The 26,983-nt window shown below is 44.1% G+C and overlaps 2 non-coding genes and 3 pseudogenes across 2 annotated transcripts; all 5 read right to left on the bottom strand.

Moving 5' to 3' along the window:
* Positions 1–4,814: 4,814 nt before the first annotated feature.
* On the bottom strand, positions 4,815–5,035 carry LOC142682070 (U2 spliceosomal RNA; annotated as a pseudogene).
* A 6,572-nt stretch (positions 5,036–11,607) lies between these two features.
* Positions 11,608–11,779, bottom strand: LOC142682095 (U2 spliceosomal RNA; annotated as a pseudogene).
* Positions 11,780–18,401: 6,622 nt separating this feature from the next.
* LOC142682098 (U2 spliceosomal RNA) lies at positions 18,402–18,617 on the bottom strand (annotated as a pseudogene).
* A 6,283-nt stretch (positions 18,618–24,900) lies between these two features.
* Positions 24,901–25,091, bottom strand: LOC142681990 (U2 spliceosomal RNA). Its single transcript, XR_012853807.1, has one exon. It is a non-coding gene; the product is annotated as a U2 spliceosomal RNA (small nuclear RNA).
* Positions 25,092–26,366: 1,275 nt separating this feature from the next.
* Positions 26,367–26,557, bottom strand: LOC142682026 (U2 spliceosomal RNA). Its single transcript, XR_012853839.1, has one exon. It is a non-coding gene; the product is annotated as a U2 spliceosomal RNA (small nuclear RNA).
* Positions 26,558–26,983: the final 426 nt, after the last annotated feature.

Here is a 26,983-nt window from a genome sequence, read left to right as displayed (position 1 = left end):
CCATCACACCCGGGCACCACCAAACCTTTCACAACCTTATCATTTCTAATCATTTGCAACAATGGTTCAATCGCACAAATAAAAAGGATGGGAGACAACGGACAACCCTGTCGCACACCAGACATAATACTAAATGATTCTGAAAAAAACCCATTCACCTGCACACAACTCTTTGCATTCGCGTATAATTTCTTCAACAAACTCACAAACTGAACCGGAAAACCCATTCTCTCTAACACTTTGAACAAAAACACATGCGCCACACGATCAAACGCTTTCTCAAAATCTAACGCACACACAATCACCTTCTTATTCCGACCCTTACAATCCTCAAGCATGTCCCGCACCAACGCCACATTCTCATGCAATTTCCTTTTCGGTACCGCACATACCTGATCCTCATCAATCACACACCCAATAACATTCCTCATACGATTCGCAATCAGCTTGGCAAAAATTTTATAATCCGTATTAAGCAAAGTAATTGGTCGCCAGTTTTCTAACCGTCTCTTATCTCCTTTTTTATGCAACAAAACTACCATACCCTTCTTCATCACATCACACATATTCATCCCAGAAAACAACACTCTCATAACATCTATAACATCCTTCCCAATTATATCCCAATATTTCCCATAGAACTCAGCTGGTATTCCATCGATCCCTGGAGACTTATTTTTAGCCATACTTCCCACCACATCCTTTACTTCACCATCCATAATCTCACCAAGCAAAGACTCATATTCACTTTCAGGAACAAAATTACCCACAATATCCAAAAACTCCTCATCATCACCCAGATCACACTTCTTCAAATCATACAGTTGTTTATAAAAATCAGACACCACATCAATCACATCCTTACCAAACACCTCTTTATCATCCTTATCCAATAACACATTCATTCCACTTTTCCCACCACACATTTTTTTAAAGAAAAATCTAGTGCACTTCTCGTGATTATCTCTAACCTCCACCTTAGATCTAAATATTATTTCTTTCCCTTTCTCTCGGAACCACTCCTTAATATCTTTTTTTGTTTTTTCCAAATCGTGTCTTACATCCATACCCAAATTTTTACATTGTTGAAGGAACGTCATCCGCATATTAAAGCGTGAATATTCTAATCTTTTCCTTCTCGCTCTTCTATACCCTATCTGTCTAAAGAAACCACCAATCTTTTTTTTCACCCATACCCACCATTCACACACATTAGAGAAAGAACTTTTCTTCCTAACCCAAAACCCATATTTTTTCCCAAACCTAGTTTTCACCCTTTCATCACTCAGAAAACTAACATTCATCTTCCATACCCCTCTACCATAAAAGAAATTATTTATAACAAAAACCCCCAACAAACACTCGTGATCTGAAAACCACACTCTCTCCTGCGCATAATCTACACATTTCATTGCTGAAATAGAAAAAAAGAAAAAGTCCAGACGAGAATCTGTTCTTCCGTCATCGGCATGGTAAGTAAATGGACCTGGTTTCCTGGTGACAGCGTCCTGCAAAGCAAAGTCCTGCAAAATTTTATTCCACAAAACTCCAGTGACATCCACATTAGACTCTGTGGACCCAGCTCGGGCCTGCTTCTCCAGGATACAGTTAATGTCACCAACAATAATTACAGGAACTTTACCATGAAGAAAAAATTTTAAAGAATCAAAAAGTGCCAACCTATCAGTTTTCACAGCATGGCCATAGATATTGATAAGCCTAAACTGCCACCCCTTATAGGATAGTAACACACAGACACATCTTCCTTCCTGTATAATTTGAGTCTGTTTGATGACAAACTCATTATTTTTAAAAAGAATACCAATTCCATCATTCCTATTTGTGGAAGAAAAAGACCAAATTGCTTCCCCAAACTTCCATTCTTCTTTCCTAGGCATTTTTGACAAACCACATTCTTGTACGCAAACAATGTCACTGCCCTTAGAGGCCAAAAAGTCCAGGACTGCAGCACGCTTGTGAGCAGAGGAGAACACCCGTACATTTTGTGAGACAATTTTTAATCTCAAAGACATGCGGGCATAGTATTGTTAGTGCAATGGAAAAAACCAGAACATATCACGTCCCAGGGAAATACATCGCTCTTTCCAAATTTGCCACATTGACTTCACTGAGGAAACCTTCCCCAGGAGAGCTGGGTACTTCTGAGGCCACCTCAGATGACTTAGGGCTAGAACTGGAGTCACTATCCAGCAAAGAAAAAGGATTTGCATGAGCAGAATCTTCCAATAAGCCTATCTTAAGTCTCTTCACCGCCTTTCCAGACTTCCCCCTTTTTGAGACAACTTTATGGAAGATTTCCGCACTAGTGGCACTAGGCATCCTGGCCTCCTTCTCGTCCTCCTCCGATATTGACCACTCCACTTTTGCTGAATCGTCCATTTTTGACTCTGGGCTAGAAAAGGACAAAATTTGCATACTTGCACCGTTATCAGGGTATGCACACCCACTAGGTGGCGCTGTGTCTTTACCTTCCATAGGTATAACCCCAGGTGTCTCATCAACAGTTGGCTCTGCAGGAGGGACCACACCCAACTCCATGCTGTCAGTATGTGAGGTTAGAACCTCTCCTAATCCAGCTTTCCCAGGGTCCTGAGAAGCAGCCACAGAAACATTGCCAGCTGGCTCTGAAATTACCTCAGAAGAGGCAGCAAGGGAACTTGTTGTTCTCACCTGTCTGCCCCATGTTCTTCTCTCTTGTCCTAAGAAAGGAAACACCTTTGGACATTTCCTACAGGTATGACCAGGCAAACCACAAATATCACACCTGGATGGGGAAATACATGCACTAGCCTCATGTCCTGTTTCCTTGCAATTTCTGCAAACTTTGCCTTTGCATGCATCTTTGGTATGCCCGTAGGAAAAACATGATCTACAAAAGCATGGCATATCTTGGTAGTACAGATATCCCTTATTCCCACCAATGGAAAAATTAGCAGGAGGATTCATCACTCCTCCAATACAGCTGGAGTCAGGTTTCAGCCTGACCCAGTACTTGATATCACCATTAAAGACTCCCCATAGGTTCTTCTGCTCCACACCACCTCTAACATGGGTACAGTAATGAGCTAAAAAGGCCCTGACCAGCCTTCTATCCAAAAATGGGTTATACATATGAATTGTTATACATTTCTCCACTGTAGAAAAAAGAGGTTGCACTTCAATGGATGTTAATGCCTCATGCATGTGTTTTTCCTTTAGCAACTGAAAAACGTTTAAACAGTAGGCGGCCTCAAAAAAGGATACATCATATGTAGCAATATTGCTGAAAGCTTGGATACAGAATACCTCTACCAACTTAACTCCAGCCAGGTCCAGAAGGATGTTCTCAATGATATGTCCAGTATCAACTTCGTCTCTCCTCTGCTCATTCACCACGAAACGGATAGTGTTACGCACAGCTGCCATCTTGAAATGGAATGCCCAACGGCACGATGATCGCTCCCAAAAACGTCGGATAGGACTCCACGAAAGACCGAACCCCCGGCCCAGACCAGGCAATAAACCTGATCTGAGCCAAAAGGCCGAGAAGCGATAACCCGAACGTGCCGCGCGTTGACCGAGCCTGCCCAATACTGCTGTTCACCCCTTGCAGCGATTCAGCCTACTCCTAGGCAATTCCATGGGGCCCTGCAGGCTCACACACACTCACAGCTACTAAGCGGGAGGTGAATAAAGGCCGGAGAGGAAGCAAGACAGGATTTGCTTCTTTTGCTTGCACCACAATGCAGTGCTGAAAGAGGAGGAATCGACATAAAAACGCCTTCCTGGCAACGCCCAAATGCCCTCCTGCCGTGCAAACACTGGCAGCAGCAGCAGCAGTAAGTGCATGCCCACTGCCACCCCTTCTCCTTTCACACCTTGTATCAGCTTTAATCCAGTCCAGTGCTGCCTGCTGAGCAGCACTGACCAACACTGCCTGGGCCCAGGCTTTTATCTCTGAGGCCCCATTATGATGTCAGAAAGCTGGCTCTGGCTCCTGAGGTCTCCACTATGACACGTGCAAAGTTCCGTCTGAACTTTATATAAGACGGTGCGGCTCAGTCAGTCACTCAGTGTTGCCTGAGAGGGCAACACTGCAACAGCCGGCCCCCAGGCTGTCTTTTTTTTGCACAGCTAGTTGCCTCCAGGAGGACACAAGAGGGAGACAAGGGACTGCAAAATGGAAAATAGGCATCCACCAACTTTACAGACAACTTGTTCTCCTTGCTCCTACAACCTCCATCCTTGCACAGTTTGTTATTCTTCCAGGTAACATAGTAACAAATCCAAATTGCTGCTCTCTTTGTAGGCAAGCAAGGGTTTGTTGCAACTGCAATTCTTACTTCTTCTTGAAATGTAGGGACCACAGTACATTCCATCACATCCATCTAGTGTACACAGGTAGGTCCATTGTGACGGGCGGGCGGGCGGGCTGGCTGCTTTAATGGCTGTTTGCTGTTCCCCTACTCCACTCCACTATTTGACTATGGTGCTGCATCAATCAGTGGCTGGCTCAGGTGCAGCTCTTTAACCTACCTAGGAGGGAGGGCGGAGAGAAGACAAGGAAGGTGAATGAGCTGTTCCAATGTGAAATGCCGGAAACTCAGAAACACAGACGACACAAAACAAGAGGTGGCAATGTATTAATTAATTGAATTTAATAAATTATCTCACTATCACACATGACTGTACAAATGCATTGTCCAACAGGTGTTGAAATAATGGGATTAAAAGGGGAGATCCCATCCGAAAGACAAAAACAATGGCAAACACAAAAAGCACTTTTGGAATCTGATTTTAGTAAACACATAAGGAAAGGGTGCACCGGTCCTGGAAATACTGCAATACCAGGTCAATGCGTGGAGTGGACAGAGCAAGCTCTATTTCCATCTCCCTGTTCTAAAAATCCATTTAATATATGGTCCCCAGATAGGGGACGTATCAGATATTAAACTGATAAGAACAGATTTTTTTTTAAGTTGGCTACCCCCTCGCGGGGGTGTCAATGATTTATTACTTAAAATTCAAAAAATATTTACAATGAATTACAGCTTTTTACAATGAATTACAGTAATAAAATCAATTTACATAAAAATACATAAAAGGGGACATGGTGGCAAATTCTTATATATTGGAGTTCCATTCTTTTACAAACCATTTATTTGAAAGGGTGGCATTTCTTTTTTTATCTAATAAATAATAAATGTACATCTCGCTAAAACAAAGACCTAAAACATCGTCAACAGATAAAACATCGTGCTTAAAAATCAGGATGTTCCTGGCCTTCCACAGAGCTTCTTTTACGCAGTTCATCGTCTTCCATGCAATAGTCTTTTGGTTCGCGGTTGGGCATCCAAAGAGTCCATATAAAATCATTTCGTAAGTCAAGTCCTTTAGGTCTGCCATCTTCTTCATTAGAGGGAATATCTTTATCCAAATATGTTTAGTAAAATCGCAAGTCCAAAAAATATGACGCACGGTCTCCTCAGCCTGGCAGCCTTCCCTCGGACAGATGGCAGACCTCGCGAATCCTCTCCTGAATTGGAATGCCCGGCATGGAAGACATTGATGAACGCAGCTCCAGGCCAGGTCCATCTGTGTATTAAAAAGATAAAACACGTTAACCATTTTGAAGATAAAAGCACAGCGTTGATTATTAAAATTTTCAATATTAGTGACGACTTCATTTCCTCTTATGTCTTTTATAAGTTTCTTACTGTTTATCATGTCATTAAAATTTTTCCCTTTAAAATTAAACAAGGCCACTATTTTCTCTAAAATCACGTAATTTGCTGGTAGATTAAAAGCATAAGGTGAGGTTAAAACAATTTCAAACCACCCCATCCTTCGCATAAAAAACCCAGTATTAAAACGTAGAAAATAAGACCAATGATGTTGTTTAAAAAGAGAATTAAGACAGAAACAAAAGTACTTGATTAAAAGAAACCTATTAAAATCTGGAAAGTCTTTGCCACCCTTTGGTTTGATTTTCATTACCGTCTCACGTTTAAGTTTCTCCATTCTGGAACTCCAAAAGAAGGTAAAACAAGCTTTAGTAATTTTTCTTAATAAAACCGTGGGAGGAGGGAAAACCATGCTTAAGTATAAAAGCAAAGGTAAAATTATCATTTTAATTATTAAAATTTTTCCCTCCATGGTAAGCTTCCTCATGTTCCACATGCATATTTTTTGATTTACCTTCTGCGCCACCATGTCCCAACTGATAAAACCATTGTCGTACCCACTGAAGGAGACACCTAAAATTTTAATATTATCAGACACAGGAACCGGTATATCTCTAAGAGCCATGCTTCCTATGTTTAAAATATGACTCTTGCTGAAGTTTACTTTAAAACCGGAAGCACAGCAATAAAACTCGATTTGCCTAAGGGTTCTCTGAAGCGACAGGGCGTCCCTACATAAAACCGCCACATCATCCATGTACCCCACTGCTTTGGCCTCTACGCCGCCTCCCCCGGGCAGGGGGACTCCACGGATACACTTATCGCGGCGAATTGCGCATAACAGAGGCTCCAATGCACATATAAAAAGCAGTGGGGACAAGGGACACCCCTGCTTCACCCCAGAGTTTAAAAATACGTCCTGTGTCTTAAAACCATTCACTAAAATTTTGCTGGTGCATTCTCTGTAAAAGGCTTTAATAGATAATAAAAATCCTTCAGGTATACCCATACGTTCTAAAACCTTAAAAAGATAAAAATGAGAGACACGGTCGAACGCCTTCTCAAAGTCTATAGATAAAATGGCTAATTTAACTTTTCTAGACCTCGTGTCCTCAATCACGTCTTTTATTAGGTTTAAATTATCCCAGATGCTGCGGCCTGGCACCCCACACACCTGGTCAGAGTGTATAATGTGGGGTATTATGGCTTTTAATCTATTTGCACATATTTTAGCCATAATTTTATAGTCGCTATTTAGAAGGGTTATTGGTCTCCAATTCTTTAAAACTGCGATGTCACCCGTCTTATACAGCAGGGAGACCTCACCCTTCCGCCAGGACTTAGGCAGCATCTTGGAATTAAAAACATCAGAAAAAAGGTTAAAAAGATCCTCTTTTAAAATGTCATAAAATTTTACATAAAACTCACTGGGTATACCGTCCGGTCCGGGAACTTTCCCTGTTTTAAAACTCTTAACAGTTTCTAAAACCTCCTGCTCCGTCAGCTCCTGTAATAAAAAATTCTGGGAGACAGGGTCTAAAACAGTAGTAATCTCCTTCAGTGAGTCACGCATAAAATTATGATCCACAGTCTTAACATTAAAAAGGTCAGTGTAAAACTCATGAACTTTACTTAAAAGACCCTGTACATCTGACACCCCTTCTATATTTTTGATAATTGCCTTTTTGTTATTTATTTTCTTAAAAAAGTACCTGGAGCAGGTCTCGTTCTCCTCCACATGTTGTATTTTTGAACGGAATATAATCTCTTTACCTTTCTGCTCCAAGCACTGGGCTATCTCCTTTTTCAAATTGGTGATGTCATCTTTAACGTCTATGTCATGATCTTGCATTTTGCACAGGGTCTGCAGACGGGTATTGAGAATTTTAAAAAAAGCGTATTTCTCTTTGGCTTTCGCCACGCTTTTCTTAATAAAAAAATCTTTTATTTTCTTTTTCATTTTCTCCCACCATGCACTGATGGGAGTACGTGTGTCTCTTACCCGCCTGCTTTCTTGGTAAAATTCAATAAAATCTGCTAAAACCTGTGGATCGTCTAAAAGGGAAACATTCATCTTCCAGGACTTTTTACATACAATATTATTAAGATCATGCTTTACTTTAAAAGATAAAAGCCTGTGATCTGAAAACACATTGGTTAAAACTTCACAATTAAAAGGCAGTAAATTTTCAGAACAAAAGATAAAATCAATCCTGGAGCTACAGGTGGCGTTGCTCCAGGTAACGCCGGCTTCCTCTGGACTGCTCCTGTTACATTCTTTGTATATGTCTTTTAATTTAAAATCAGTCACGATATCCTTGAGCAGTCCAGAGGTCTTGTCATAGTTCCTACTCGTACTGTTGGTAAGCCGGCGTTCTCCTCTCAGGATACAATTAAAATCACCTGCGAGGATAAAAGGCTCAGATGTGTTGATAAAAAGCGGTAAAATCTCCAGCATCCTCGCTCTTTCGTTCTTTTCTGGTGATCCGTAAAAATTTAAAAACTGCCACTTTACACCATCAATAAAAGCTTTAACCATTAAAATACGTCCTGGTAAGATTTCTTGAATAAAATCAATTAAAACGTTTCCCTTAAAAAGAATGGCGACCCCTGCTGATCTGGACTCGTTGGATCCAGACCAGACGGATGGACCATACTTCCAATCCTTTTTGTAATTTTCATATCTCATTGTATGGGGAATGCCGCACTCCTGCAGGAAAAATACAGAGGCTGCCAGGCAAGATAAAAAATTGAAGAGAGCAACCCTTCTCACTTTTGACTTGGCGCCCCTCACGTTGAGGGAGATTCCCATGAGCTCAGACATCGTGGAGAGTTAAAGCAAAATTCTGATTTTAAAATAATAAATAATAGGCGTACTTAAAATCAGATTGCTCCTCCACCAGCAATACCCGAAACCTCACTTGAACTCATGGCCCCGCCCTCATCCGACTCAACTGAAAAGAGGGACGAGGCAGGAGAAGAACTACTGTCGCTGAGAGCTGAGCCAGCAACACTCACCTCGTACACGGGGAGCCCAGACTCGCACAGCCTCACCTGGGTCTCTCTCGGTTGACCGACTGGGTCCATGTCTGGTGGGTCCCCCAAGGGCCCCGCCTCTCCCCCCTGGGCCCGTGAAGGCCGGTCTAGAGGGGGAGGTTGTGCGCATGGCGGGGTGTCCGATAATACGGAGGGAGCAGTGCCCGTCCTCCTCACCAGTGCAGGCGAGGAGGGGGTCCCAGGAGGAGCCACATCTTTCCGCACGGACGTATCCATCTGCTCCTCCCCTGTCTCCCTCCTACTGGCACGTTCTTGCTTCCCCTTTTTACGGGGACCCACCTGTACCCAGTTTTCTCCTTCCGAGTCGGTCTCTAGAGACCCAGGATTAGGAGCAGGCCCGGCACCGCCTGAGCAACCAGCCGTCTGGGATGCCACAGATTCATCGATGGCCTGCTTCCTCTTGGCCTGCCGTTTTTCCTTGGCGCTGGGCTCCATTTTATCCCCTGAGGTTACTGGCTGAGAGGCACCTGTTTTCGCTTCGGCTGGCCGTACCCTTGAAGCCCAGGTACCTCTCTGCTCTTTCGCCGCAACAGCTTGTTCTCCTCCTTGAGGACGGGACTGCTCTGCTGGTGGAGCACGTGGGGGCACCTCGGGTTGCTCATCTTCTTCGCCTCGGTACCTATGTGGACAAGCATAATAAAGATGACCAGTTTTTTGACAAAAATTGCATTTTTTCTCTCCTGTACATTCTCTCATTGTGTGTTGTTTACTTCCACAGTTCCTGCAGGTGACATCGCAGTTAAAACTGGTATGTCCATAGGTACCGCAGGCCCTGCAGAAGTTTGGCATTCCTGAGAAATAGAGGTCGCCATTCACATTCCCAAGTTTAAAACGAGCAGGTGGTAGCTTCGTTTCTTGGGTGGAGGGGTCCTTTATTAGCGTAACAATAAATTTCCATTTGACGGTCCACACACCGCACTCGTTCATAACTCTCCCCAGAAGCTTAACGTTCTTAAAGTATGCAGCAAGAAACGCTGCCACTTCCTGATCTTTCACATATGGGGAATACATTTTAATCACTACGAGTTTGGTTACTTCAAAAGCGTGTTCAATTACCTGGACTCCCAAGGCCATGAGTTCACCTTGTTGCCTCTCAGCTTTTCCCATGGCATCACGGAGGATTCCTTCTCCCATAAAGGTTACATCGTACACTCCACGCCTTGGGTAGTCCTGGATCGCCAAAATCTCGTTCTTGTGGACCGCCAACCGCTTTTCCAAAATATCGTGGACAAGGAACTTGAGACCACGAGGACCGCCTCCACCCTCTGCCAAGATAAATCTTGCAGTATTCCGCAACCGGGCGTATACCGGCACCGCATCAGGTCCGCCTGCCATTTGCGTGGCCAGGTCGGTACCGCACAGCTTGCGCTGCGCCCTTTGGGTTCAAGGAGACACACCAAAGGGCTGGGGGGGGGATCGCAACTCGTTGCTCAGGACTAAGCCTCTCTCCCAAATAGCAGCACGGGGGTGAAGTCCAGGCGAACCTGGACGATCCCCCGAGGCCGAGAGAGAGGGTACCTGAGCACCTTCTGACTAAAAACCTCCTGTATAAATACACTTGGTCTTAGCCAAAAGGCCGAGAAGCGATAACCCGAACGGGCCGCGCGTTGACCGAGCCTGCCCAATACTGCTGTTCACCCCTTGCAGCGATTCAGCCTACTCCTAGGCATTTCCATGGGGCCCTGCAGGCTCACACACACTCACAGCTACTAAGCGGGAGGTGAATAAAGGCCGGAGAGGAAGCAAGACAGGATTTGCTTCTTTTGCTTGCACCACAATGCAGTGCTGAAAGAGGAGGAATCGACATAAAAACGCCTTCCTGGCAACGCCCAAATGCCCTCCTGCCGTGCAAACACTGGCAGCAGCAGCAGCAGCAGCAGCAGCAGCAGCAGTAAGTGCATGCCCACTGCCACCCCTTCTCCTTTCACACCTTGTATCAGCTTTAATCCAGTCCAGTGCTGCCTGCTGAGCAGCACTGACCAACACTGCCTGGGCCCAGGCTTTTATCTCTGAGGCCCCATTATGATGTCAGAAAGCTGGCTCTGGCTCCTGAGGTCTCCACTATGACACGTGCAAAGTTCCGTCTGAACTTTATATAAGACGGTGCGGCTCAGTCAGTCACTCAGTGTTGCCTGAGAGGGCAACACTGCAACAGCCGGCCCCCAGGCTGTCTTTTTTTTGCACAGCTAGTTGCCTCCAGGAGGCCACAAGAGGGAGACAAGGGACTGCAAAATGGAAAATAGGCATCCACCAACTTTACAGACAACTTGTTCTCCTTGCTCCTACAACCTCCATCCTTGCACAGTTTGTTATTCTTCCAGGTAACATAGTAACAAATCCAAATTGCTGCTCTCTTTGTAGGCAAGCAAGGGTTTGTTGCAACTGCAATTCTTACTTCTTCTTGAAATGTAGGGACCACAGTACATTCCATCACATCCATCTAGTGTACACAGGTAGGTCCATTGTGACGGGCGGGCGGGCGGGCTGGCTGCTTTAATGGCTGTTTGCTGTTCCCCTACTCCACTCCACTATTTGACTATGGTGCTGCATCAATCAGTGGCTGGCTCAGGTGCAGCTCTTTAACCTACCTAGGAGGGAGGGCGGAGAGAAGACAAGGAAGGTGAATGAGCTGTTCCAATGTGAAATGCCGGAAACACAGAAACACAGACGACACAAAACAAGAGGTGGCAATGTATTAATTAATTGCATTTAATAAATTAGCTCATTATCACACATGACTGTACAAATGCATTGTCCAACAGGTGTTGAAATAATGGGATTAAAAGGGGAGATCCCATCCGAAAGACAAAAACAATGGCAAACACAAAAAGCACTTTTGGAATCTGATTTTAGTAAACACATAAGGAAAGGGTGCACCGGTCCTGGAAATACTGCAATACCAGGTCAATGCGTGGAGTGGACAGAGCAAGCTCTATTTCCATCTCCCTGTTCTAAAAATCCATTTAATATATGGTCCCCAGATAGGGGACGTATCAGATATTAAACTGATAAGAACAGATTTTTTTTTTTTAAGTTGGCTACCCCTTTTCAGGGGTGTCAATGATTTATTTCATGATAAAAAATACAGTTTACAATAAAACCAACTTTTGTACAAATGAATAACAATAAAATCAATATTTCATTGCATTACATTACATAAAAGGGACATGGTGGCAAATCTTTATATGTTGGAGTTCCATTCTTTCACAAACCATTTATTAAGAAGGGTGGCATTTCTTTTTTTGTCTAATAAATAATAAATGTACATTTCGCTAAAACAAAGACCTAAAACATCATCAGTAGATAAAACATCGTGCTTAAAAATCAGGATGTTCCTGGCCTTCCATAGAGCTTCTTTGGCGCAATTCATCGTCTTCCACGCTATTATCTTTTGGCTCGCGGTTGGGCATCCAAATAGCCCATATAAAATATCTTCATAATTCAAGTCTTTCAGGTCTGCCATCTTTACCAAAAGAGGGAATATTTTTTTCCAAAATTTCTTCGCAAAATCACACGTCCAAAAAATGTGTCGAATCGTTTCCTCGGCCTGGCAGCCTTCCCTCGGGCAGACGGCAGACCTCGCGAGCCTCCTTCTGTATTGGAATGCCCGGCATGGAAGACATTGATGAATGCAGCTCCAGGCCAGGTCCATCTGTGTATTAAAAAGATAAAACACATTAATAATTTTGAAGATAAAAGCACTTCGTTCCTCATTAAAATTCTCAATCCTGCTGACCGTCTCACTTTCTCTTAGGTCTTTAATTAATTTTTTACTATTTTTCAGCTCATTTACATTTTTTCCCTTCAGGTTGAATAAGGTCACTATCTTTTCTAAAATCACATAGTTTATTGAGAGTTTAAAAGCGTAAGGTGAGGATAAAACAATGTTGAACCACCCAAACCTTCGCATTAAAAACCCTGTATTAAAACGTAAAAAATAGGACCAATAATGTTCTTTAAAAAGGGAATTAAAACAGAAACTGAAGAACTTGATTAAAAGAAACCTGTTAAAATTCGGAAAATCTTTGCCACCCTTCGGTTTGGATTTCATCACAATCTCTCTTTTAAGTTTCTCCATTCTGGAACTCCAAAAGAAGGTAAAACATGCTTTAGTAATTTTTTGCAATAAAACCGTGGGGGGAGGGAAAACCATACTGAGATATAAAAGCAGGGGTAAAATGACCATTTTAATAATTAAAACTTTTCCCTCCATGGTAAGTTTTCTCATGTTCCACATACATATTTTTTGATTTACCTTCTGCGCCACCATGTCCCAACTGATAAAACCATTATCGCACTCACTGAAGGAGACACCTAAAATCGTAATATTATCTGACACAGGGACGGGTATGTCTCTAAAAGCCATGCTTCCTATATTTAAAATATTACTTTTGTCGAAGTTCACCTTAAAACCGGAAGCACAGCAATAAAACTCAATTTGTCTGAGGGTTCTCTGAAGCGACAGGGTGTCCCTGCAAAAAACCGCTACATCGTCCATGTACCCCACTGCTTTAGCCTCTACGCCGCCACCCCCGGGCAGGGGGACTCCACGTATTAACTTATCGCGGCGAATTGTACACAGTAGAGGCTCTAATGCGCAAATAAAAAGCAGTGGGGACAAGGGACACCCCTGCTTCACCCCTGAGTCTAAAATCACGTCCTGTGTCTTAAAACCATTCACTAAAATTTTGCTTGTGCAATCTTTATAAAAGGCTTTAAGTGATAATAAAAATCCTTCAGGTATACCCATACTCTCTAAAACCTTAAAAAGATAAAAATGAGAGACACGGTCGAACGCCTTCTCGAAGTCTATAGATAAAATGGCTAATTTACCTCTTCTAGACCTCGTGTCCTCAATCACATCTTTTACCAGGTTAAGATTATCCCAGATGCTGCGGCCTGGCACCCCACACACCTGGTTAGAGTGTACAATGTGGGGTATTATGGCTTTTAATCTATTTGCGCACACTTTTGCCATTATTTTATAGTCGCTATTCAGAAGGGTTATTGGTCTCCAGTTCTTCAAAACTGCGATGTCACCTTTCTTATGTAGCAGGGAGACCTCACCCTTCCGCCAGGACTTAGGCAGCATCTTGGAATTAAAAACTTCATAAAAAAGGCTAAAAAGATCCTCTTTTAAAATGTCATAAAATTTGACATAAAACTCACTGGGTATACCGTCCGGTCCGGGAACTTTTCCGGCTTTAAAACTCTTTACCGTTTCTAAAACCTCCTGCTCCGTCAGCTCCTGTAATAAAAAATTCTGGGAGACAGGGTCTAAAACAGTAGTAATCTCCTTCAGTGAGTCACGCATAAAATTATGATCCACAGTTTTAACACTAAAAAGGTCAGCATAAAACTCATGAACTTTACTTAAAATACCCTGTACATCTGACACACCTTCAATATTTTTAATAATAGCCTTTTTATTGTTAATTTTTTTAAAAAAGTACCTGGAGCAGGTCTCATTCTCCTCCACATGCTGAATTTTGGAACGAAAAATGATTTCTTTGCCTTTCTGCTCCAGGCACTGAGCTATTTCTTTTTTTAAATTAGTGATGTCAGTTTTAACGTCAATTTCATTATCTCTCATCTTGTACAGGGTCTGCAGACGGGTGCTGAGAATTTTAAAAAAAGCATGTTTTTCTCTGGCTTTCGCCACGCTCTTTTTAATAAAAAATTCCTTTATTCTTTTTTTCATTTTCTCCCACCATGCACTGATGGGAGTACGCATGTCTCTCCCCCGCCTGCATTTTTGGTAAAATTCAATAAAATCAGTAAAAACCTGTGGATCATCTAAAAGGGAAACATTTAACTTCCAGGACTTCTTACACACCGGTTTATTAAAATCACGCTTTACATAAAATGATAAAAGCTTGTGATCTGAGAAAACATTAGTTAAAACTTCACAATTAAAAGGCAGTACATTCTCATTACAAAAAATAAAATCTATCCTGGAGCTACAGGTGGCGTTGCTCCAGGTAACGCCGGCTTCCTCTGGGCTGCTCCTATTACATTCTTTGTACAAATCTGTTAATTTAAAATCATTTACAATATCTTTGAGCAGTCCAGAGGTCTTATCGTAATTCCTACTTGTAGTACTGGTAAGCCGGCGTTCCCCCCTCAGGATACAGTTAAAATCACCTGCGAGGATAAAAGGCTCAGTTGTATTAATAAAAAGAGGTAACATTTCTAGCATCTCTGCTCTCTCATTTTTGTCAGGTGAGCCGTAAAAATTTAAAAACTGCCATTTTACGCCGTCAATAAAAGCTTTAACCAATAAAATACGTCCTGGAAGAATCTCTTGAATAAAATCAATAAAAACGTTTCCCTTAAAAAGAATGGCGACCCCTGCTGATCTGGACTCGTTAGATCCAGACCAGACTGATGGACCATACTTCCAATCCTCTTTGTATTTATGGTACTTCATTGCATGGGGAATGCCGCACTCCTGCAGGAAAAAAACAGAGGCTGCCAGGCCAGATAAAAAACTGAAGAGAGCAACCCTTCTGACTTTGGACTTGGCGCCCCTCACGTTGAGGGAGATCCCCTTTATTTCAGACATCGTGGAGTTTTAATTGTGTTAGTCTTGATTTTAAAAAATAAATAATCGTGTTACTTAAAATCAGACTTGGCCTCCACCAGCAATACCAGAAATCTCGCTTGAACTCATCTCCCCGCCCTCGTCTGACTCTAGCGAGAAAGGGGATGATTCAGGAGAGGAACTACCTTCCGTGAGCGTCGAGCCAACAGCCCTCATCTCGTATACAGGGAGTCCAGATTCACACAGCCTTACCTGGGTCTCTAACGGCTGACCATATAGGTCTGTATCGGGTGGGTCCCCCAAGGGCCCCGCCGCTCCCCCCTGAGGCCGTGCAGGCCGTTCTAGAGGGGGAGGTTGCGCACATGGCGGGGTGTCGGTTGGCTCGGGGGGAACAGTGCCCACCCTCCTCACCAGTAACGACGAGGGGGCGGTCCTAGGAGGAGCCTCACTTTGCTTTACGGACGTATCCATTTGCTCCTCCCCTGTCACCCCCCTACCGGCACGCTCCTGTTTACCCTTTTTACGGGGACCCACTTTCAGCCAACCTTCCTCTTCAGACTCCGTATCTAGAGACCCAGGATTGGGAGCAGGCCCGGCATCCACTGAGCAACCAGCACTCTGGGATGCCTCAGTTATCTCACTGGCCTGCCCCTTCTCAGCCTTACGTTTGGCTTGGCGTTTTTCCTTCGCACTGGACTCCCTTCTCTCCTCTGAGGCTGTTGGCTGTGAGGTACCTGCTTTGGCTCCAACAGACCGTACCCTTGAAGCCCAGGTACCCCGCTGCTCCTTTGCAGCACTGGCTTGTTCCTCTCCCTGAGGGCGGGGCTGGTCCGCTGGTGGAGCACGTGGGGGCGCCCCGGGTTGCTCTTCTTCTCCGCTTCGGTACCTATGAGGACAAGAAAAATACAAGTGACCAGTTTTTTGACAAAAGTTGCATTTTTTTTCTTCTGTGCACTCCCTTATATTGTGCTCTTTGCTTCCACAGTTTCTGCAGGTGACATCGCAGTTAAAACTGGTATGTCCATAGGTACCACAAGCCCTGCAGAAGTTTGGCATCCCTGAGAAGTAGAGGTCGCCATTCACATTTCCAATTTTAAAACGAGCCGGTGGTAATCTCGTTTCTTGGGTGGAGGGGTCCTTAATCAGCGTAACTAAAAACTTCCATTTGGCGGTCCACACTCCACACTCGTTCATCACTTTCCCCAGGAGTTTGACATTTTTGAAGTAGGCAGCTAGAAATGCTGCCACTTCCATATCTCTCACATATGGGGAATACATTTTAATCACCACGAGTTTGGTTATTTCAAATTCATGCTCTACTACCTTGACTCCCGCTGCTACGAGTTCACCTTGTTTCCTCTCAGCTCGGTCCATAGCATCACGGAGTATTCCTTCTCCCATGAAGGTGACATCGTAGATTCCTCGCTTCGGGTAGTCCTGGATAGCCAAGAGCTCGTTCTTGTGGACCGCCAGCAGATCTTCCAAAATGGCGTGGACTAAAAATTTAATACCACGGGGACCGCCTCCACCCTCTGCCACGATAAATCGTGCAGAATTCTTAAGCCGGGCGTACACCGGCACCGCATCGGGTTCGCCTGCCATTAGCGTGGCCAGGTCGAACCGCACAGCTTTCGCTGCGCCCCTTGTCTTACGGAGACCAAGGGGCTGGGGGGGATCGCAACTCGTTGCTCAGGACTAAGCCTCTCTCCCAAATAGCAGCACGGGGGTGAAGTCCAGGCGAACCTGGACGATCCCCCGAGGCCGAGAGAGAGGGTACCTGAGCACCTTCTGACCAAAAACCTCCTGTATAAATACACTTGGTCTTAGCCAAAAGGCCGAGAAGCGATAACCCGAACGGGCCGCGCGTTGACCGAGCCTGCCCAATACTGCTGTTCACCCCTTGCAGCGATTCAGCCTACTCCTAGGCAATTCCATGGGGCCCTGCAGGCTCACACACACTCACAGCTACTAAGCGGGAGGTGAATAAAGGCCGGAGAGGAAGCAAGACAGGATTTGCTTCTTTTGCTTGCACCACAATGCAGTGCTGAAAGAGGAGGAATCGACATAAAAACGCCTTCCTGGCAACGCCCAAATGCCCTCCTGCCGTGCAAACACTGGCAGCAGCAGCAGCAGCAGCAGCAGTAAGTGCATGCCCACTGCCACCCCTTCTCCTTTCACACCTTGTATCAGCTTTAATCCAGTCCAGTGCTGCCTGCTGAGCAGCACTGACAAACACTGCCTGGGCCCAGGCTTTTATCTCTGAGGCCCCATTATGATGTCAGAAAGCTGGCTCTGGCTCCTGAGGTCTCCACTATGACACGTGCAAAGTTCCGTCTGAACTTTATATAAGACGGTGCGGCTCAGTCAGTCACTCAGTGTTGCCTGAGAGGGCAACACTGCAACAGCCGGCCCCCAGGCTGTCTTTTTTTTGCACAGCTAGTTGCCTCCAGGAGGCCACAAGAGGGAGACAAGGGACTGCAAAATGGAAAATAGGCATCCACCAACTTTACAGACAACTTGTTCTCCTTGCTCCTACAACCTCCATCCTTGCACAGTTTGTTATTCTTCCAGGTAACATAGTAACAAATCCAAATTGCTGCTCTCTTTGTAGGCAAGCAAGGGTTTGTTGCAACTGCAATTCTTACTTCTTCTTGAAATGTAGGGACCACAGTACATTCCATCACATCCATCTAGTGTACACAGGTAGGTCCATTGTGACGGGCGGGCGGGCGGGCTGGCTGCTTTAATGGCTGTTTGCTGTTCCCCTACTCCACTCCACTATTTGACTATGGTGCTGCATCAATCAGTGGCTGGCTCAGGTGCAGCTCTTTAACCTACCTAGGAGGGAGGGCGGAGAGAAGACAAGGAAGGTGAATGAGCTGTTCCAATGTGAAATGCCGGAAACACAGAAACACAGACGACACAAAACAAGAGGTGGCAATGTATTAATTAATTGCATTTAATAAATTAGCTCATTATCACACATGACTGTACAAATGCATTGTCCAACAGGTGTTGAAATAATGGGATTAAAAGGGGAGATCCCATCCGAAAGACAAAAACAATGGCAAACACAAAAAGCACTTTTGGAATCTGATTTTAGTAAACACATAAGGAAAGGGTGCACCGGTCCTGGAAATACTGCAATACCAGGTCAATGCGTGGAGTGGACAGAGCAAGCTCTATTTCCATCTCCCTGTTCTAAAAATCCATTTAATATATGGTCCCCAGATAGGGGACGTATCAGATATTAAACTGATAAGAACAGATTTTTTTTTTTTTTTTTTTTTTTTTTTTATTAAACCATTCAGGTTTTTTTGAATAAAACCGAGAACTGTAGTTGTTCAAACCACCTCTCTATTTTTCAAAAAATCTCATCACTCTGGTTCATTATTTTATTTTTCCATCAAATACAAGATAAGTCAAACAAAATTCCTCAAACTAAATACCTCCATTTTAACATTCGCCATATCCCTTCCGCATCCATACCTTTTTCTAGATCCCATTTATAATAAAAATACAATTTAGCCAATACCATACTAACCACATCCTCCATCTCAAATACTTCTCTTTTATACACATTCAAATTCCTCGTATTCCACAATACCTCTTTCACACAAGTCAAAAAAATCCACAACACTCTATCCTTTTCACTACCCAAACTACACAAACCAAACAAGACAATTTCATACGTCAAACTCTTCAAACCAGTCAATTCTTCGCACAACCCACTCAACTTTTTCCAAACATCCTTTGCATGCTTACACGACCAAAACACATGACTCACATCCTCATCATCCCCACAACCTTCTCTCGGACACCTTTCAGATGCAACCAAACCTCTTCTTTTCTGCACACTCCTTACAGGCAACACTCCATGTACCGACATCCATAACAAATCTTTCTGCTTATTTGACACATCATACGTAACAATCTTCTTCCACACAGACTTAGACTCCATCGAATTCAAACCATTTACAGAACACATCACATTATTCATACACATACTTCTCACAACATTCTTTTCGCTCAAAAATCTCTCCATTCTTACATCCTCTAGCTGGAACTTTTTAATAAATTTTTCAACATACAAATACCACCCTGTGCACTGAAAAGCAATTGGTTTACATAAATTACGTTTTTCCCACCTTAGACGCTGAATCACCGTTCCAGCTAGATACTTCGACATTCTGGAAGCCTTGGATTCTTTAAATAAAAGCTCTACAAAAAACCGTACACAATTAATTCCAATGAAGATCTCCAAATTTGGGAAATCAAGGCCTCCATTTCGTCTGCTTTTCATTAGAATTTCTCTCTTTGCCTTCTCAATCCCGCTCCCCCATAAAAAAAGGAACAAAACTCTATTCACTTTTTTTAACATATCAACAGCAGGAGGAAAAACCAGAGCAACATATAAAATCATAGGTAGAATAATACTTTTGACAATTAAAACCTTCCCCGAAAAAGAAAGATCCCTCATTCTCCACATTTCCAACTTTCTCACAATCCTACCACCTAACTCATCCCAACTTTCTCTCCCTTTCAACTCATCATCAAACACAATACCCAAAATTTTCACACCATCCACCTGTTCCATATCAGAATCACTCACTCGCTCATTACTGAAAAAAAATTTAAATTTGCTCTTACCCCAATTTATTTTAAAAGCAGACGCAATACAAAACATGTTTACAATCAACTTCACTCTGGACATATCATACACTGAATCACACAATACACAAATATCATCCATATATCCCAAAGCTTTCACACGTTTTCCATCACACCCGGGCACCACCAAACCTTTCACAACCTTATCATTTCTAATCATTTGCAACAATGGTTCAATCGCACAAATAAATAGGATGGGAGACAACGGACAACCCTGTCGCACACCAGACATAATACTAAATGATTCGGAAAAAAACCCATTCACCTGCACACAACTCTTTGCATTCGCGTATAAATTCTTCAACAAACTCACGAACTGAACCGGAAAACCCATTCTCTCTAACACTTTAAACAAAAACACATGCGCCACACGATCAAACGCTTTCTCAAAATCTAACGCACACACAATCACCTTCTTATTCCGACCCTTACAATCCTCAAGCATATCCCGCACCAACGCCATATTCTCATGCAATTTCCTTTTTGGTACCGCACATACCTGATCCTCATCAATCACACACCCAATCACATTTCTCATACGATTCGCAATCAGCTTGGCAAAAATTTTATAATCCGTATTCAGCAAAGTAATTGGTCGCCAGTTTTCTAAACGCCTCTTATCTCCTTTTTTATGCAACAGAACTACCATACCCTTCTTCATCACATCACACATATTCGTCCCAGAAAACAACACTCTCATAACATCTATAACATCCTTCCCAATTATGTCCCAATATTTCCCATAGAACTCAGCTGGTATTCCATCGATCCCTGGAGACTTATTTTTAGCCATACTTCCCACCACATCCTTTATTTCACCATCCATAATCTCACCAAGCAAAGACTCACATTCACTTTCAGGAACAAAATTACACACAATATCCAGAAACTCCTCATCATCACCCAAATCACACTTCTTCACATCATACAGTTGTTTATAAAAATCAGACACCACATCAATCACATCCTTACCAAACACCTCTTTATCATCCTTATCCAGTAACACATTCATTCCACTTTTTCCACCACACATTTTTTTAAAGAAAAATCTAGTACATTTCTCGTGATTATCTCTAACCTCCACCTTAGACCTAAATATTATTTCTTTCCCTTTTTCTCGGAACCACTCCTTAATATCTTTTTTTGTTTTTTCCAAATCGTGTCTTACATCCATACCCAAATTTTTACATTGATGAAGGAACGTCATCCGCATGTTAAAGCGTGAATATTGCAATCTTTTCCTTCTCGCTCTTCTATATCCTATCTGTCTAAAAAACCCACCAATCTTTTTTTTCACCCATACCCACCATTCACACACATTAGAGAAAGAACTTTTCTTTCTAGCCCAAAAACCATATTTTTCCCCAAACCTAGTTTTTACCCTTTCATCACACAGAAAACTGACATTCATCTTCCATACCCCTCTACCATAAAAGAAATTATTTATAACAAAAACCCCCAACAAACACTCGTGATCTGAAAACCACACTCTCTCCTGCGTATAATCTACACATTTCATTGCAGAGGTAGAAAAAAAGAAAAAATCCAGACGAGAATCCGTTCTTCCGTCATCGGCATGATAGGTAAATGGACCTGGTTTCCTGGTGACAGCGTCCTGCAAAGCAAAGTCCTGCAAAATTTTATTCCACAAAACTCCAGTGACATCCACATTAGACTCTGTGGACCCAGCTCGGGCCTGCTTCTCCAGGATACAGTTAATGTCACCAACAATAATGACAGGAACTTTACCGTGTAGAAAAAATTTTAAACTATCAAAAAGTGCCAACCTATCAGTTTTCACAGCATGGCCATAGATATTGATTAGCCTAAACTGCCACCCCTTATAGGCTAGTAACACGCAGACACATCTTCCTTCCTGTATAATTTGAGTCTGTTTGATGACAAACTCATTATTTTTGAAGAGGATACCAATTCCATCATTCCTATTTGTGGAAGAAAAAGACCAAATTGCTTCCCCAAACTTCCATTCTTCTTTCCTGGGCATTTTTGATAAACCACATTCTTGTACGCAAACAATGTCACTGCCCTTAGAGGCCAAAAAGTCCAGGACTGCAGCACGCTTGTGAGCAGAGGAGAACACCCGTACATTTTGTGAGACAATTTTTAATCTCAAAGACATGCGGGCATAGTATGGTTAGTGCAATGGAAAGCCATGAAAAACCAGAACATATCACGTCCCAGGGAAATACATCGCTCTTTCCAGATTCGCCACATTGACTTCACTGAGGAAACCTTCCCCAGGAGAGCTGGGTACTTCTGAGGCCACCTCAGATGACTTAGGGCTAGAACTAGAGTCACTGTCCAACAATGAGAAAGGATTTGCATGAGCCGAATCTTCCAACAAGCCTATCTTCAGTCTCTTCACCGCTTTTCCAGACTTCCCCCTTTTTGAGACAACTTTATGGAAGATTTCCGCACTAGTGGCACTAGGCATCCTGGCCTCCTTCTCGTCCTCCTCCGATATTGACCACTCCACTTTAGCTGAGTCTTCCATTTTTGACTCTGGGCTAGAAAAAGACAAAATTTGCATACTTGCACCATCATCAGGGGAAGCACACCCAATAGGTGGCGCTGTGTCTTCACCTTCCATAGGTATAACCCCAGGTGCTTCATCAACACTTTGCTCTGCAGGAGGGACCACACCCAACTCCATGCTGTTAGTATGTGAGGTTAGAACCTCTCCTAATACAGCTTTCCCTGGGTCCTGACAAGCAGACACAGAAACACTGCCAGCAGGCTCTGAAATTTCCTCAGAAGAGGCAGCAAGGGAACTTGTTGTTCTCACCTGTCTGCCCCATGTTCTTCTCTCTTGTCCTAAGAAAGGAAACACCTTTGGACATTTCCTACAGGTATGGCCAGGCAAACCACAAATATCACACCTGGATGGGGAAATACATGCACTAGCCTCATGTCCGGTTTCCTTGCAATTTCTGCAAACCTTGCCTTTACATGCATCTTTGGTATGCCCGTAGGAAAAACATGATCTGCAAAAGCATGGCATATCTTGGTAATACAGATACCCCTTATTACCACCAATTGAAAAATTAGCAGGAGGATTCATCACTCCTCCAATACAGCTGGAGTCAGGTTTCAGCCTGACCCAGTACTTGATATCACCATTGAAAACTCCCCATAGATTCTTCTGCTCCACACCACCTCTAACATGGGTACAGTAGTGAGCTAAAAAGGCCCTGACCAGCCTTCTATCCAGAAATGGGTTATACATGTGGATGGTAATACATTTCTCCACTGCTGAAAAAAGAGGTTGCACTTCAATAGATGTTAAAGCCTCATGCATGTGTTTCTCCTTGAGCAACTGAAAAACATTTAGACAGTAGGCGGCCTCAAAAAAGGATACATCATACGTAGCAATATTGCTGAAAGCTTGGATACAGAATACCTCTACCAACTTAACTCCAGCCAGGTCCAGAAGGATGTTCTCAATGATGTGCCCAGTATCCACTTCGTCTCTCCTCTGCTCTTTTACCACAAAACGAATAGTATTCCGCACTGCTGCCATCTTGATATGGAATGCCCAACGGCACGGTGATCGCTCCCAAAAACGTCGGAGAGGACTCCACGAAAGACCGAACCCCCGGCCCAGACCAGGCAATAAACCTGATCTGAGCCAAAAGGCCGAGAAGCGATAACCCGAACGGGCCGCGCGTTGACCGAGCCTGCCCAATACTGCTGTTCACCCCTTGCAGCGATTCAGCCTACTCCTAGGCAATTCCATGGGGCCCTGCAGGCTCATACACACTCACAGCTACTAAGCGGGAGGTGAATAAAGGCCGGAGAGGAAGCAAGACAGGATTTGCTTCTTTTGCTTGCACCACAATGCAGTGCTGAAAGAGGAGGAATCGACATAAAAACGCCTTCCTGGCAACGCCCAAATGCCCTCCTGCCGTGCAAACACTGGCAGCAGCAGCAGCAGCAGCAGCAGCAGCAGTAAGTGCATGCCCACTGCCACCCCTTCTCCTTTCACACCTTGTATCAGCTTTAATCCAGTCCAGTGCTGCCTGCTGAGCAGCACTGACAAACACTGCCTGGGCCCAGGCTTTTATCTCTGAGGCCCCATTATGATGTCAGAAAGCTGGCTCTGGCTCCTGAGGTCTCCACTATGACACGTGCAAAGTTCCGTCTGAACTTTATATAAGACGGTGCGGCTCAGTCAGTCACTCAGTGTTGCCTGAGAGGGCAACACTGCAACAGCCGGCCCCCAGGCTGTCTTTTTTTTGCACAGCTAGTTGCCTCCAGGAGGCCACAAGAGGGAGACAAGGGACTGCAAAATGGAAAATAGGCATCCACCAACTTTACAGACAACTTGTTCTCCTTGCTCCTACAACCTCCATCCTTGCACAGTTTGTTATTCTTCCAGGTAACATAGTAACAAATCCAAATTGCTGCTCTCTTTGTAGGCAAGCAAGGGTTTGTTGCAACTGCAATTCTTACTTCTTCTTGAAATGTAGGGACCACAGTACATTCCATCACATCCATCTAGTGTACACAGGTAGGTCCATTGTGACGGGCGGGCGGGCGGGCTGGCTGCTTTAATGGCTGTTTGCTGTTCCCCTACTCCACTCCACTATTTGACTATGGTGCTGCATCAATCAGTGGCTGGCTCAGGTGCAGCTCTTTAACCTACCTAGGAGGGAGGGCGGAGAGAAGACAAGGAAGGTGAATGAGCTGTTCCAATGTGAAATGCCGGAAACACAGAAACACAGACGACACAAAACAAGAGGTGGCAATGTATTAATTAATTGCATTTAATAAATTAGCTCATTATCACACATGACTGTACAAATGCATTGTCCAACAGGTGTTGAAATAATGGGATTAAAAGGGGAGATCCCATCCGAAAGACAAAAACAATGGCAAACACAAAAAGCACTTTTGGAATCTGATTTTAGTAAACACATAAGGAAAGGGTGCACCGGTCCTGGAAATACTGCAATACCAGGTCAATGCGTGGAGTGGACAGAGCAAGCTCTATTTCCATCTCCCTGTTCTAAAAATCCATTTAATATATGGTCCCCAGATAGGGGACGTATCAGATATTAAACTGATAAGAACAGATACTACACTTGATCTTAGCCAAAAGGCCGAGAAGCGATAACCCGAACGGGCCGCGCGTTGACCGAGCCTGCCCAATACTGCTGTTCACCCCTTGCAGCGATTCAGCCTACTCCTAGGCAAATCCATGGGGCCCTGAGGGCTCACACACACTCACAGCTACTAAGCGGGAGGTGAATAAAGGCCGGAGAGGAAGCAAGACAGGATTTGCTTCTTTTGCTTGCACCACAATGCAGTGCTGAAAGAGGAGGAATCGACATAAAAACGCCTTCCTGGCAACGCCCAAATGCCCTCCTGCCGTGCAAACACTGGCAGCAGCAGCAGCAGCAGCAGCAGCAGCAGTAAGTGCATGCCCACTGCCACCCCTTCTCCTTTCACACCTTGTATCAGCTTTAATCCAGTCCAGTGCTGCCTGCTGAGCAGCACTGACCAACACTGCCTGGGCCCAGGCTTTTATCTCTGAGGCCCCATTATGATGTCAGAAAGCTGGCTCTGGCTCCTGAGGTCTCCACTATGACACGTGCAAAGTTCCGTCTGAACTTTATATAAGACGGTGCGGCTCAGTCAGTCACTCAGTGTTGCCTGAGAGGGCAACACTGCAACAGCCGGCCCCCAGGCTGTCTTTTTTTTGCACAGCTAGTTGCCTCCAGGAGGCCACAAGAGGGAGACAAGGGACTGCAAAATGGAAAATAGGCATCCACCAACTTTACAGACAACTTGTTCTCCTTGCTCCTACAACCTCCATCCTTGCACAGTTTGTTATTCTTCCAGGTAACATAGTAACAAATCCAAATTGCTGCTCTCTTTGTAGGCAAGCAAGGGTTTGTTGCAACTGCAATTCTTACTTCTTCTTGAAATGTAGGGACCACAGTACATTCCATCACATCCATCTAGTGTACACAGGTAGGTCCATTGTGACGGGCGGGCGGGCGGGCTGGCTGCTTTAATGGCTGTTTGCTGTTCCCCTACTCCACTCCACTATTTGACTATGGTGCTGCATCAATCAGTGGCTGGCTCAGGTGCAGCTCTTTAACCTACCTAGGAGGGAGGGCGGAGAGAAGACAAGGAAGGTGAATGAGCTGTTCCAATGTGAAATGCTGGAAACACAGAAACACAGACGACACAAAACAAGAGGTGGCAATGTATTAATTAATTGCATTTAATAAATTAGCTCATTATCACACATGACTGTACAAATGCATTGTCCAACAGGTGTTGAAATAATGGGATTAAAAGGGGAGATCCCATCCGAAAGACAAAAACAATGGCAAACACAAAAAGCACTTTTGGAATCTGATTTTAGTAAACACATAAGGAAAGGGTGCAACGGTCCTGGAAATACTGCAATACCAGGTCAATGCGTGGAGTGGACAGAGCAAGCTCTATTTCCATCTCCCTGTTCTAAAAATCCATTTAATATATGGTCCCCAGATAGGGGACGTATCAGATATTAAACTGATAAGAACAGATACTACACTTGATCTTAGCCAAAAGGCCGAGAAGCGATAACCCGAACGGGCCGCGCGTTGACCGAGCCTGCCCAATACTGCTGTTCACCCCTTGCAGCGATTCAGCCTACTCCTAGGCAATTCCATGGGGCCCTGCAGGCTCACACACACTCACAGCTACTAAGCGGGAGGTGAATAAAGGCCGGAGCGGAAGCAAGACAGGATTTGCTTCTTTTGCTTGCACCACAATGCAGTGCTGAAAGAGGAGGAATCGACATAAAAACGCCTTCCTGGCAACGCCCAAATGCCCTCCTGCCGTGCAAACACTGGCAGCAGCAGTAAGTGCATGCCCACTGCCACCCCTTCTCCTTTCACACCTTGTATCAGCTTTAATCCAGTCCAGTGCTGCCTGCTGAGCAGCACTGACCAACACTGCCTGGGCCCAGGCTTTTATCTCTGAGGCCCCATTATGATGTCAGAAAGCT

Source organism: Rhinoderma darwinii (genome assembly GCF_050947455.1).
Source record: "Rhinoderma darwinii isolate aRhiDar2 chromosome 2 unlocalized genomic scaffold, aRhiDar2.hap1 SUPER_2_unloc_7, whole genome shotgun sequence".
NCBI lineage: Eukaryota > Metazoa > Chordata > Amphibia > Anura > Rhinodermatidae > Rhinoderma > Rhinoderma darwinii.
This window is presented reverse-complemented; position numbering and strand designations above follow the sequence as displayed.